The sequence below is a fragment of the Molossus molossus genome, unplaced genomic scaffold (assembly GCF_014108415.1).
Source record: "Molossus molossus isolate mMolMol1 unplaced genomic scaffold, mMolMol1.p scaffold_m16_p_9, whole genome shotgun sequence".
In the NCBI taxonomy this organism is placed as follows: domain Eukaryota; kingdom Metazoa; phylum Chordata; class Mammalia; order Chiroptera; family Molossidae; genus Molossus; species Molossus molossus.
Window position 1 is genome coordinate 68,014,743 of NW_023425403.1, and position 14,055 is coordinate 68,028,797.

A 14,055-nucleotide genomic window follows, 5' to 3' on the forward strand; every position below is an offset into this window, starting at 1 on the left:
ACAGCTCAGTTCTTCCCTGTATGTCTCTGGTGCCCCTCGAGCTGCCTCCCCTCCAAGCTTAGAGGGAGAGAGTCCGATAAGTCCGTGCGCGGGCCCTTTAAGGAGCTGCCTGGGGCTCCAGCCGCTTCAGCCTCCCTGAGCCTCAGTTCTCGCTGGTTTTTCCAGCCAGAAGTGATGGGGATTCTCTTCCTGGCACTGGAACCCTGAGCGGGGCACCTGGTGTGGGACGGGGACCCCTCAGTCCTCAGGAAAGACTTTCCCAGCTGAGGTGTCCTCCTGATTTTTATCCGCCACACGTGGGTGTGGGCCCAGCCTGTCCCCTCCGCCCTCCTACCATCTGGATGCGGCTGCTGCTTTAATTCCGTAGTTGTAGGACTGCCATTCAGCTCGATTTCAGGCGGTTCTGAATGATGGTTGCTCTGTAGTTTAGTTGTAACTCTGATGTGGTTATGGGAGGACGCGGTACCACGGTTACCTACCCACCATCTTGACCGGAGTCTCAAAACATACAGTACTTTTAAAAGAAAAGTGAATAAATCTTTTCAATACCGTTAGTTATTCAACTTATCTGGATTTCTCTATAAACATTAACTAAAGTTTTTGTTACACAGACAACAGTGGGTCAATGCTGAGGGTGGGCAGGGCTGCGTGCAGGGGAGCAAAGAGGGAGGAATGGGGCACATGTGGGAGGCAACCAATCGATGTGTCTCTCTCACATCAGCTTCTCTCCCTCTATTCCTTCACCCCTCACCCCTCCCTTCCTCCCTCCCTCTTTCTTTAAAAGCCAATGGACAAAATATCCTCTGGTGAAGATTAACAACAACAACAACAAATTTATGGAAGATGATAGAAGCTTTGAGTTTCAGTCTGTACATTGCCTTTCTAGGGTATCTGAATAATTTGTCAGCATGATTTCCATTGAATTTTATACTACAACTAAAGTTTGCCAAAATATAAGAATTGGTCAAGACGCAGAATATTTTTTATTTTGAGTATTATGTACTTCTCAAATTTAGTTTAAAACCTCACTGTGGAGAAGATTACAAAAGAGAGGGCTCAACTTTTGGAAAATTTTACAGCCACAGTAAACATACAATTGATCCACTTTGAAATACAGTCAGGTAATTTTTCACAAGTGTCTTACACTCACCCACATTTTACTTATCAGCACTGTGTTCTGTCAGTTCACAGAGGTTTGTATATTTATGTTGATTGCTAATAAGAAGAATCTGTTGTGAATATAGAGCTTTTTATCTGACTTATTGTTTGAATTTACAGAATTTAGTTTTGTTTGGGGATGTGGAATTTATTACAACTAAGGGATAATTCTGTTAACTGTAAGCTCTCAGAAGAAAAGGTGCATATCTGAACCCTCTTTGTATCAAGAATTCTCTTTGTATCTTACCTTGTACCTATCATCAGACATTGTAGATGGTTAACTAAATTGTATTCTTAGTAATTATAATAATGTGACTTTTTTTATAAAGAAGATGTTTATACATAATTTATGAGTATCATGGACTAAATGTGTATAATGTTTTTACTTTTAAAATCATTCAGAGAGTATTACAACCCTAATATTTCAATTTTGAACTCTCATTTTTGTTATAATTTAAGTAATTAAGTTTGGTTCAATACACCTTTGTCTTACTATAAAAAGTTTAATTTAACTACATATAAACACATTTTATTTTTATTTTTTTAAAACAACAATGACAAATAGCACCCCATTCTTATTCCTTCTTATTCTTTGGGTTTTTTTTTTTGTTTGTTTGATTGTTTGTTTGTTTTTTCAGGACACTTATATTCTGGTGCCTGATTTTATAGTGTAGGTGTTTAGTTGTTCCAAGTGTACTGGGAAAGGGGCATTTAAGGGTAACCAAAGATAGGAATCAGATGAGCACAACTTAAAAAAAACAACAAATTTTCTCTAGGTTTTTCTCTTTCCTTTTGATCTAAAAATGAGACTTCACAAAAGCATATGTTTCCTGTATATGCAAGAGGAAATTCACTCTAATCATTTACACAAGTTCTTAGAGCATCTGCCCATACTAGCTTGTGAAGTAGCTCTTACATTTTATTTCACTGGTGAACCTATACAAGCATTCCAGGAGATCGTATACTGCCAGCAAAGTTGTTTCTAAACTACAAATATGAGTAATAGTACTTCTCTAGAGTGAACAGAGACCCTCCTTCATTCCTTATTTATACAATTTTAATGATTTAGACACAAGTATAATTTTTGGCTATGAAGAAGTTGTCACATTTAGCCTGTAAGCGGCTATCTATATGTATATATATTTAAATGTATACTAAACTTTCATTTTCTTTAAATTTTGATTTTCTCCTAAACATGATTGATGAAACTGAATATTTAAAGTAAATAGCACTTTATATTTCTTCTATTTATCCTACTAGTATATCATTGTTTGGATTTATTATTACTTAGTTGCTACAGATTGCAACAACTGATATTTTGGAAGTGTATGTCCAGACCTGAATGTGCATAGTTACACAACATTGCTTTGCGCCCCTTGCATTTTACTCTGGTTGTATTTTACAGATCTTTTATTTCACTACAGTTGTATTTTACAGATCTTTCCATTGGTAACTTCTGTTGCAATATCACAGTAAAATTTGGATTATGTGTCAAAGTGTGAACACTCATTTTAAATAGTAACAACAATAAAATAAGTAGCATAACATTACTATTTGGTTTTTAAAATATGCTGTTATTTTATTTAAACTCAGTTCAGTACATGGTAAAAAATAAAGTTTGGAGGCAAAAGTTCTATGTATGCACTTAATATAAGAGATAAAGATATTAAAACCTAAGCATCACAGCAGGTTGTGTGTTTGTTTTGTGTAATTTTTCATAAATAAGGAGCATTTAAAAATAAATAACAGCACATGCCAAAGTAATCTATACCTAATCCAATCACAGACAATTTGAAATTATTCTAATATGCTTCTAAATTGCACCCATCCCTGTCTCTGACATTTCTTTTCCTGTTACTAAGTTTGACAAAAAAGGAAAGTTCCCTGGAATAGAAGGAAAAAAAGATTATTTTTGACACTAAGCTTCTGAGCCCACACTTCTGTCTGTAATTTGAAAAGAGATATTCATTCTCTCGCAATGATTATTAACTAAGTAAACACTATGAAGAGATAAACAAATACAATATTAAAATATGTGGAAGAAGAATAATAGGCTAAGCTAGAGACCATGCCTACTTTATTTACCCAGCCCTACAATGAGGTTTAATTTAGGTGTTTTACATATATGCTTAAAGTAATCATTTGTATGATAACATGGTGTAGTGACAGGACATTGATTAGAAGTGAAAATTTTGTGTCCATTTTCAACACTGATTCTCACTATTTGTACTCCTTGGAAGCATTTTTAAAACTCTATATCCATATTTTTCTAACTGAAAAATTGCCAGTCCCCAAATTAAAGGACTTTAATTAAAGGACTGAAAGTGGACAGTGTTTGCTGTTACCTCTGTGGAGAGAAACACTTTGGCTAAAAGTTTAGAACACCACCACATAGAGCATTCAAGTTTAAAATTTCACAAAGTAAAAGGACAAAGATAACATCCATTTCAGCTTTTTCTCTTTCCTTGAATTTTTGATTTATATGACTCAAAAGGTTAATCTTAGCAAAGCACAGAGGAAAGATAGTTATCCAAGTGACATTTTTAGACATTCTAAAGGTAAGACATATTAAAGGTGCATTTAGGAGTCCAAAGGAATGTTGGAAAATACCACATACATACATTTTTAACATTGCCGACTTCGTACCTAGGTATGAAGTCATAGGTACAAAAGGTTCAACATGGAAAGCCATGATTATAGTCAGAATTTGACCAGAAGACACCATAAGAAGACAATAATTTCAATCTAGTTCTTTTGTTTTTTTTTTTATTTATTTTTTATCCTCACCCGAGGACATTTTTCCATTTTTTGTTCAGATAAAGTGGGAGGAAAAGACAGAGAGAGAAACATCGAGGTGAAAGGGACACATTGAGTGGCTGCCACCCGCACGGGGACAAACTGCAACCCAGGTACTCGCCCTCAGTGGGAACCGAACCCCGGTCTTTCTGGACTGCAGGCTGATACTCTAACCGCTGAGCCAAACTGGCCAGGGCTTCAATTTAGTTCTTTTTAACCCAAAGTTATTGGGCACCCATTCTGGAACTGGTAACCACTTTCCGAGTTTGAAAAACACTCGGATGGAATAAATCAGTGAGATGAGAAAAAAAAAAAGAGTTGATTAAGATGTCTTCAAGGAGCCTAAAGTCTGGTGAGGCAGACATATTTAAACATGTAAATAGTGCAAGGCAGAATAAAGTAATTGCCATTTAGAGGTTCAAAGTGCTTTGAGAGCCCATAGGAAGAAGTAATTAATTCTGACTTGTTCTGTGGGGAAAGCTCCATGGAAAAGAGCTTTTGAAAAGGGCCTTGAAAGAGATGTAGTAATTTGGTGGGTAGAGAAAGAGAGGACATTCCATGCTGAGTCAGGAAAAAAGCAGGTCTCTTTCAAGCCTCCAAGAGCCAGATGGAAAAGCTGCAACTTATATATTTTAATTGGAAATTTCTATAACTAAGCAGTAACGCAAAGACTGATTTTCGTATTTTCTTTCAAATGTATATATATTCCTATCAAATATTTTATCTCAGATTTCTGGACACCTGGAAAAATTCTTTAGAAAGCTTATTGAAAAATAGTTTCCCTTGTATCTTAATGCTGGTATGTTTTGAATTTAAATGATTATAGACATTTAATTTCTAATCAATTACCACATATAAAGAATGTGAATTATTTTTTATATATAAATATTTTCTGTTTTAATTTATTACGTGAAATGCGCTTATATAAAGCGGGTCTTATTTTCCTAAGAAATCTGAGATGCATTTCATCAGATTGCTGGAGTTGAAACATTTCATAAGGAAACAGTGAAACACATCAACCGCATTGCCTGCTGGCTATTTAAATGAGATATAACATTAAGTTTGAGGCTGAATGTCCAACATCTTGTAACACTGTTCTGAAACATAAAATCCAGAACTTTTACCTTCTTGAATTATCCTTCAGTATGAGAAAAGAACAAGGTGAAAACGTCTTTTTTATTAATCTTTAAAGTCATTTAAAAGAATGTTTATACCAGATAATAATTGAAATCATTATTTTAAATATTAAATGAATGTTTGGGAAACAAGGAGCCAAGGCTTCATTTATTTACTTTATTAATGATTAGTTATTTTAAATGGAAAACATTGCATTAAGATATAGGTGGTACCTGAATAATTGTTTGTCCAAGGGGATAAAGGACCTCATTATTTTAAAATGTTTCTTCTTATAGCTACCACTAAAGCTACTCCTACTAACATTTTATTGGTCATTATTTTTAAAGAGGAATCATAAAGTAAATTCATTTATTTTTATTTTTCTTGTTTTACCTGCAATTTTTCAGTGTATATTCCTGATATTACAATAAGCAAGGTTAATGCAATTACCAAGTTCCATGTAAACACAGCTTTATGTTTACACAGTCTAAAGTCCATCCCTGGGCCCAGGCTGGAGTTTTAAAACCCTGGGCCTGGCAATGGATTGGATCCTATGGCTGACGGGCTGTGGGAAAACAGGTTTCCTGGCCAGCGGGACCTGAAAGGCAAGTAAACAGGATGCTAAAGGCTCTGTTGTGAGGCATCATCATGTCCAGCATCCCAGGATGGAAACTGGAACTCCCAGATAAGAACAAAGAAATGATGGCCATCAGGAGACAAAGATGGGAAAGATTGTCTGAACCACTGAGACTCAAATGAGCACTTTTGGTAGGTGACCGACTGCTAATTCTTCACTGCCTTTTACTTCCAAATATCTGATAAGAATGGAAGTCAAAGGAATCCTGATATGGATAGGATTTCAATGCATCCCTATGTTTATCTAGGGGAGAAAAAAAAAAAAGGTTTGTAAAGAAAAATTACACTTATTTTAGAGCCTGAAAAGTAACTTGGATCTAAGAATCTAATGATGTGTGACTTTTTAGACTAGTTAATTTATTCCACATTTGTCTGTTAGTCTACCTACCTACCCACCTACAAACCTATATTTTTCTGGTTTACCACCTTTCAATGAGTTAAACATATTTTTTTCTAATATTAATCTCAGATGAAGTAGTTGGGTTAGGTTTAAACTGTATGTAATTTTTAAAAAAAGTTATTCTTTCATTTTTGCCCATAACAATAACAATTTGTATAAGTTCATATCTTCATTATAAGGCAGAATTAATACAGGGGATACCATTTTAGACATTGAGCATGGGGACTTAGATACTAATTGTAAGTATCTTGCTCTGCATCCAAACCCTCAAATCAAATAATGGAACCAAATTACAGCCTATTTATAAAATTTCAATATATGTGGGGGTAATTTGTTAAAATTTCATAGAGAAATAAAATATTTTTTAGAAATGTATTTCTCTCAAATATGTGTATATTTGTCAGAAAGTTAGATTGTTAATCTAGACTAAAATGATTTGTATGTTTCAGATATCACAACCAAAGGACATTCTGTCAGTAACTTTGAATTTAAGTTGGTTTATTCAGACAGCTATCTTTGACCAGCACATAAGTCTTAAAACAAAGTTTTATTCTGTTCCTAGGTTATGTAATGCCCTTCCTGTTAAATATTATTTCAATGATATTGTTTTTCATTGAGAAGTTGGGTTTCTTGTGTTGACTCCATGATAGACGTTCTCTAACTGTAACCTAAGAAACACATGTACTCAATTAAGAAAATATTTCTTAATCAAATATGTGTGGCAAATTCTGAATAGTATGACCATTTCCAGAATAGTTACAAAGTATATTATCATATAAAAGACATAAAAGAATACTTCAGTAAATCATCTGATTAACTTTCTTTAACCTGCCTTTTCTCACACTTAAACACAGAGCAATTTCTTATAACACGCCTTGTTATTCAGAGCACCTATTTGGAAAATGTTACTTTGTAGCATGCAACTTGTACAATACTAGCTTTCTTTTTAAAATAAGATCCAAAAATAGAGTTTAGTTCTATGATAAAAAATACTCTTTTTCAGACAAGTTCATTTGATTGATTGATTTTTTTTTTTTTATCTCTATCCCTAAAGGTTTTGTAAGTGTAATCGATCAGCCTGGGTTTTGCAATCTATTTTTCTTTTTTTTTTGTCTACTTTTTCTCGAGCAGCAAAGTATCAACCCAGCAGTGGTGAAGTGTATTATTAAATTATGTGGACAAAAGAAAAATCTTTGTTTCTAAAAATCTATTACTTGAGCCCAGCCCATGTGCTCAGTGGATTGAGAGTCATCCCATGGACTGAGAGGTCCTGGTTTGATTCCCGGTCAGAGCACTTGCCCAGGTTGCAGGCTCAGTCCCCAGGAGGGGGCGTGCAGGAGGCAGCCAATCGATGTTTCTCTCTCACATCGATGATTCCACCTCTCTCTCCCTTCCTTCTTCTCTGAAAAAGTCAATAAAACATATTTTAAAATACTAATAATAAAATAAAATAAAAATTAGTTACTTGATAAAATTATAACTAATTTTCTTATAACTATATATGATATTTTAAAGAGTATACTACATAAAATAATTCTACTTTATATATATGTGTGGTTCCCAGTATATATGGTTGAGGAAATAAAATCTATCATAGAACCACTTGTAATTGCTAATATTCTATTTCTTTTGATCTGCAAAAAATGACAATTTTCTACTATTCAATATAAATATTAGAATGCACACTTATTCTAAGACATTTAATTGTCTATCCAACTTCTTTTCATTTGTATATTCGATCCCCACATTATAGATTATAAAAATAAAGGTGACCTTGAGTATTCTTACTACTTCTGACTAAAGTTATCTCTTCCTATACTTTAGAAATGATGCTCCTGAAAGCATGTCAGTGTGATGTCCCGAAACTCATTGTCATACTCCAGTGGCAGGGTTTCTAGTTTGTACCCCTCCATAGTTGCTCTAGGTGGACAACCTTAATCAGAGTTTTGAAAACATACATTTTTTTCTATATATTAATAGGGACTCACATAATACAATATTTCTATATATATAATTTATTTATTTATTATATTTTATTATTATTTAATACTTCTTCAATAACTAGAAAAAACCATTGAAGCTGCTAAAAATGTCTTGCAAATAAAGATAGCTTATATTTTCAATATAATTATGAATGACCTTTCAATAGTCCTTTGGTTTATTTTCTTTCTTAGCATAACAGTGATATTTGAGTCTCATTTTCAGTCAGGTTGCCAAAATGCTGCATAACTAAGTCTTTTTTTTTTTTTTCCTTGACAGAATTCTGGTTTATCATTGTGTTCTTATCTCCTTAAGGTCAAATAAGAGAAACAATCAGGTGATGAACATCATTGTAGTTTCTGTAAAAACTTCCATAGTGAGCATTGAGAAACATTTCATTCCATTGTTCTTGTTTTAAAAGAAAAAGAAACTTGGAAGTTTTACTTTCAGGACTGTCGAACAAGAAAAAGTGGGGTTTTTTTTGGGGGGGGGTTGGTTTCTGATAAATTGATATGCTTGCTTCAAGATAAAAAGAGGTCTGGTTTCCATAATATCTTCCTTTTTTTGCTTGGGCCACTTGGAACCCCACAGTTATATTTACTTTTAATTATAATAACTTCAGCATGATTTTGGAAATACTTTTTTGTCCTGTTTCTTTGATGCTTGGCTTTATTCACTATGTAAGTATTCTTGTGATTTTTATGTAAAGAGCTGTAAATCTAGTTTATGTTTAAGTATGTTGAATATAAATAAATATATAAAAATATACCAGATAAAACTAGCATGTAAAATCATCAATGTATTTATAGACAGACTGAGAAAAATAATAATGCCTAAGAGGGCCAATGGACTTCAAATTATAAATTTATAGTGGTTTGGCAGAAAAATAAATGATGGATATGAGAACATTTTGAGAAGTTTTCATACTATAAGATCTCGTAAAATGTACTAGAAACCAATAAGAATCTAGATCACTGCTAGTATTCCCCACTCAGGTTTTTATCAAAAGGTCTATTTCTTGGATTCAGTAAATAATATGTCACCACAGTAGACAGACAGATTCTACCAAATATTAACCCTGCTAGCATCGTGTCTTCAGGGTTCAGTGCTGACCATCACTTCACGTTATGCAAAGTGTTCAAATGCCAAATCAGGTAATGCCCATTTTCACTGATAACCAACCATTGCAAATATTCCAGTGTTTTGTCAGCACAGCCGGTCCAGAGCCATCCATCAGTGCTGGCCATTCTGTCATACACACTTAACTTCAGCATCAGCCAGCAGCTCGGAGTCTTTGTTACTGAACACTGCCACAGTTAGAACGGGGAAAAGACAAAGCTAAAAGTTGTGGGTGTTTTTTAATGGTCTCTCTGGGCAGTGATTACGAAGATATTTTTCTTTGTAGAATAACCGACCCTGATGTGAAACACAGCAAACCCTTAGAATACGTCATCTACCATACAGCGTTCTAAAATTTTATAAAGTCTTATGATTTGGAAGTAAGGGTCTGAGTTAGTTAATAATTTCTGCATTGCTTGTTTTAAATTCCAAAGTGGAACAATGTGCCTTCCCCAGGACAATATTCATACCATATGCTTTGTAATGTTTTGATTCTCTAGAGTACAGTTGAGCAATCTGAGCATCAGATAATGTGTTCTATTCTCTCCAGCACCTAGGTCATATTCTGGGACTAAATTAGGCTTAAAGAAGTTCGTTGACTCTCTCAGGCCACTGGGGTGCTATTTAAGGAATCACATGTTGAGGACAAGGGGTGTTTCTGTCTTTCCAATATCTGAAACAAAGATTTATTTCGAGTCTTGGCAGAGGAGTGGACCAGCTAATTGTCCGCAGTTTAGACTTTGGCTACAACACACATGCACACACTTTTGGAGAAGGTGATTACATCCTGTGCATACTGAGATACGATGAAGGGCAAAGGGGGAATGGTTCAAGACATCGTGAATCAATAATGAGATTAATTCATATATTATAGCATATTGTGCATTTGGCTTGTTAAAATTTCTTGGTTTTATTACTTTTTGAAGAGATAAAGTTTTAACAAAGAGGTTATTACTTCAGATGGGCCCTTGCGTATACAAAGAGATGAAGTCCTGTAAGTGAAAACACATTCAGTAGTTTAGGTCTATTTGAAAGAGAATATTTTTTATGAGAGAAAAGACTGCAGACAGAAAGAATGCCTTGAACATATTCTAATAAAAATATCTTTTCTTCAAAGGGCTTGAAGCATTTTAATAAGTTAACTTGCCCTTATAACTTCTTTGTCAGGATTTTGAAACCATAAAACAAACAGAAACTAAACCATCTTTATGTTTATTGCCTGATGAGAGGGGAAAATGTCTCTGTCAGGTAGAAGGCTAATCTTTGAAAGATTTACAACCATATAACTTTCCCTTTTGCAGTCCCTGATTCTGGCTTTTCACATATCAAAAAATAAATAAATGAACACATCCCTTTACTGCCGGAGCTCATGGTTCAGGACATTTTTTTCCTCTGCTCACGTAGCATGAGATTCGGAGACCAACTCTGCATGAAGACCATCCTGTCATTGATTAAGCATGTCTCTTAAAAGTTGATGATTAGGGTGATACCTATTTTCACCTTTACTGATATCCTAATGATCTGAGAGGGTAAAGGGATTGCTGTGTCTATAAATGTTTCCTGATTGCTTGCATTGTATGAAGAACCAAACTGGAAATCAAATGAATCAATGACCACCACCACAGAAGCACAACAGCAAACTGAAATAACACGGCACAAATTGGAATATAATTACTGAGGGAATTATATATCCAGAGGAATAAGAGAGGCTTCACAGGGAAGGAAAATTGGGAATCAAACTAGAAAAAAGTGGTAGTAATATGTCAAAGAAACAACAGTATTAACTAAGCACTGAAGGAAAAAATAATTACTGTGATAGGTAATGGGCAAAAGGAAGGCAAAAACCTAGAACCTTTGCACATACAAATCTGTTCACAAAAGCTGAATATAATTTGAAGTATTGACATTGATCCATTAAGCATTGACCAAGCTGATTTTCCAATATGTTGTTCTAAAATCCAATGGAGTAGGAAAGAATTCAGACATCTTTATTCCAACATCTTAGCCTAAACATCCTTAACCTAAACCACCATTATTTCTTCCCATGATATTTTTCCATCTGGTCTCTCTGCTCTTATCTTTGACTCCATATATCATATTCTCAACACAGCAACTAAAGTGATATTTTAAAAAATGTAAGGTCTAGCCCTGGCCAGTTTGGCTTAGCAGTAGAGCATCGGCCCACAGACCAATGAGTCTCAGGTTCAATTCTGGCCAAGGGCATGTACCTTGGTTGCCGTTCGTCCCTGGCCCTGGTTGGGGTTGTGTGGGAGGCAACCAGTCGATGTGTCCCTCTCACGTCAATGTTTCTCTCTCTCTCCCTCTCTCTCCCTCTCCCACTCTATCTGAAGATAAAATAGAAAAATATCCTTCGGTAAGGATTAAAAAAAATGTAAGGTCTATGTCACCCTGTAGTTCCAAACCCTTCAGTGGCTCTGTATCCCACGCAGAGGAAAAGCTCCATTCCGAACAGACCCCCGTGAGCTGCCCTCCTGCTCCACTCCTTTCTGACTTACCTCCTCCTAACTCTCCCCTTGCTCACCTGCTCTGGCCACACTGGGCTGGTCGCTGCTCATCAAGCATCCTGTCTCAGTTCATTAGGGTAGCTATAAAGAATAGATTGGGAAGCTTAAAGAGAATTTTCATTTCTCATAGCTCTGGGGCTGGGAAGTCCAAGATCAAGGCACTAGCAGATTTGGTGTCTGGTGAGAGCTGGCTTCCTGGTTCATAGAAGGGACCTTCTCCTGGGCCCTCACGTGGCAGAAGGGGCAAGAGAGCTCTCTGGGGTCTCTTAAACAGGCATGACTTCCACTCGAGAGGGCAGAGAGCCCTCGTGATCTCCTCCGACCCCCAAGGCCCCATCTGTTAATACCATTGCCTTGAAGTCTCGGTTGTACCACATGAATTTTAGGGGAACACAAGCATTTAGTTTATAGCACACACCAACTATATTGCCTTGTTAGGGCCTGTGCACCGGCTGTTCCTCTACCTGCATAATCTTCCCCCAGGAACTGCAGGCTACGCCTTTTCACCTCTTTCCAGCGTTGGCTTGAATGCAAATTTCTGAATAGATGCTGCTTTCACCAACCTATGTAAATGCGCAATCCCCGTACCACGCCCACTCCCACACACTTCACTTTTATCTCTTCCACCGGGCTCCTTATTTTCCATTTTGCATATCTCTCTCTAGAATTTCAATATTGTATAAATTATTTAAGTATGTGTACTTTATGCCACCCATCATTAGAATGTAAGTTCCACATGGGCAGATATTTATTTTTTTGCCAGCCATGGAGGGTATTGGTTGTGAACAATGATATATCCCAGTTATCTAGAAACAGTTCAGGCTGTTCATGAGCTGGGTAATAAAAGAGAAATAAATGTTGCAAGAAAGAAGACGAGAGTTGTATTGTTGTCATTTTTGTAACCCACCCCTTAGTTCAGCATTTGGCACACAGTAGGTATTCAGTATGAGTTTGCTGAACTGAACTAGATCTCTAAAGATTTTTTAAAAATTTCTAAGTGACAATGAAAAAAATAAAACAAAGAAGAAGAAAATGTAAGTAATATTTTAAGCATATTTTTTCATCATAGTTTCTGTCATATTTTTACAGTTGAAATTTTTCATAGACTGTGGGGAGTTATATTGTCTATCGTCATTTAAACACTATTATTCTTAGACCTTTTCATGTGCTTGTCTTTTGAATAATAAAGCGAGTAATCAAACTCAAAAGCAAATGAGGGAGAAATGCTGCCAGCCTAGGTTTTCGAAAGACTGTATGTTTGGTCCATTTGGTGGTTCTGTGTATTTTTTTGTCCCACGGAACCAAACTCCTCAGAATTTTATTTGTGACTCTATTTGCCATTTCCTTCTGTCAGATATCAAAGTTAGCCACAAAGAATTTCTCTTTGAGTCATCCAATCAATAGTAGGATTCATGTAAGAAATTTTTTCTCTCCACATTGTAGTAATAATTCCATTAGAATATGTCGATCCTGCAGATAATATACTAAAGACTCTTTGAAGTTGAGAAAAATACTATGGCATTCTTATAGTTTACGGAATTAAAATTAATAGTTGACAATAAGAAAATAGATTATAAATAGTTGGGGTATCTTGTGAGTTTAATGGATGAGCGTGTGTGTATGTGTGTGCACGCGCATGTTGTGCACGTGTGTAGGCACACAATTTTTATGATAGTGGTGGTGACGTCAGTGCTGATGTCCTTATTTTTATTTTTCAGAAAAGAGACAAATGGTTGGTAACGCAAAGGAAGTAAGGCAGTAAGTGATCACAAATTTGGCTTCGAGTGGGAATAGTTCTGAAGTGCTAGCAATTGAAAAGAAAGGTTGAAATAAGTTGGATTTATAGAATGCGCCTTTAAATAGGATTTTTAAATAAATTATATTAGATGCTAAATTTAGGCCTGGTTTTTCTATTTTGTGTTTGAATTCTTATTGCTACACTCTTTTAAAGAAGAGCAAAACACATTTTTATGAGCACATCAATAAGTTATCCGGTTTAAATGTATTTTTTGCATGTGGGAAATTCACTATCTGTGGCTATTCTAAGGCATTTCACTAAATTTTCTTTTAATTTCATTGGGTTTTAAAATCAGTTTGTACCACAGGGAATTATGTTTATCTCTTTCAGGGAAGGAATGAACCTAGAAAAAAATGTTATATTGCATTAGGATCTAGGCATCTTATAGGACTAAAGTGGTTTTGTGTGTCTAAAAAGAATAGTGTGTCCAAAGTTCTATATTCGAGAAACCAAAAGTAAAATCAATGAGAATCCAAACCTAAACTGTTTGTAAGAATGTACCATATAACAAAGAACAATGTGTGTCC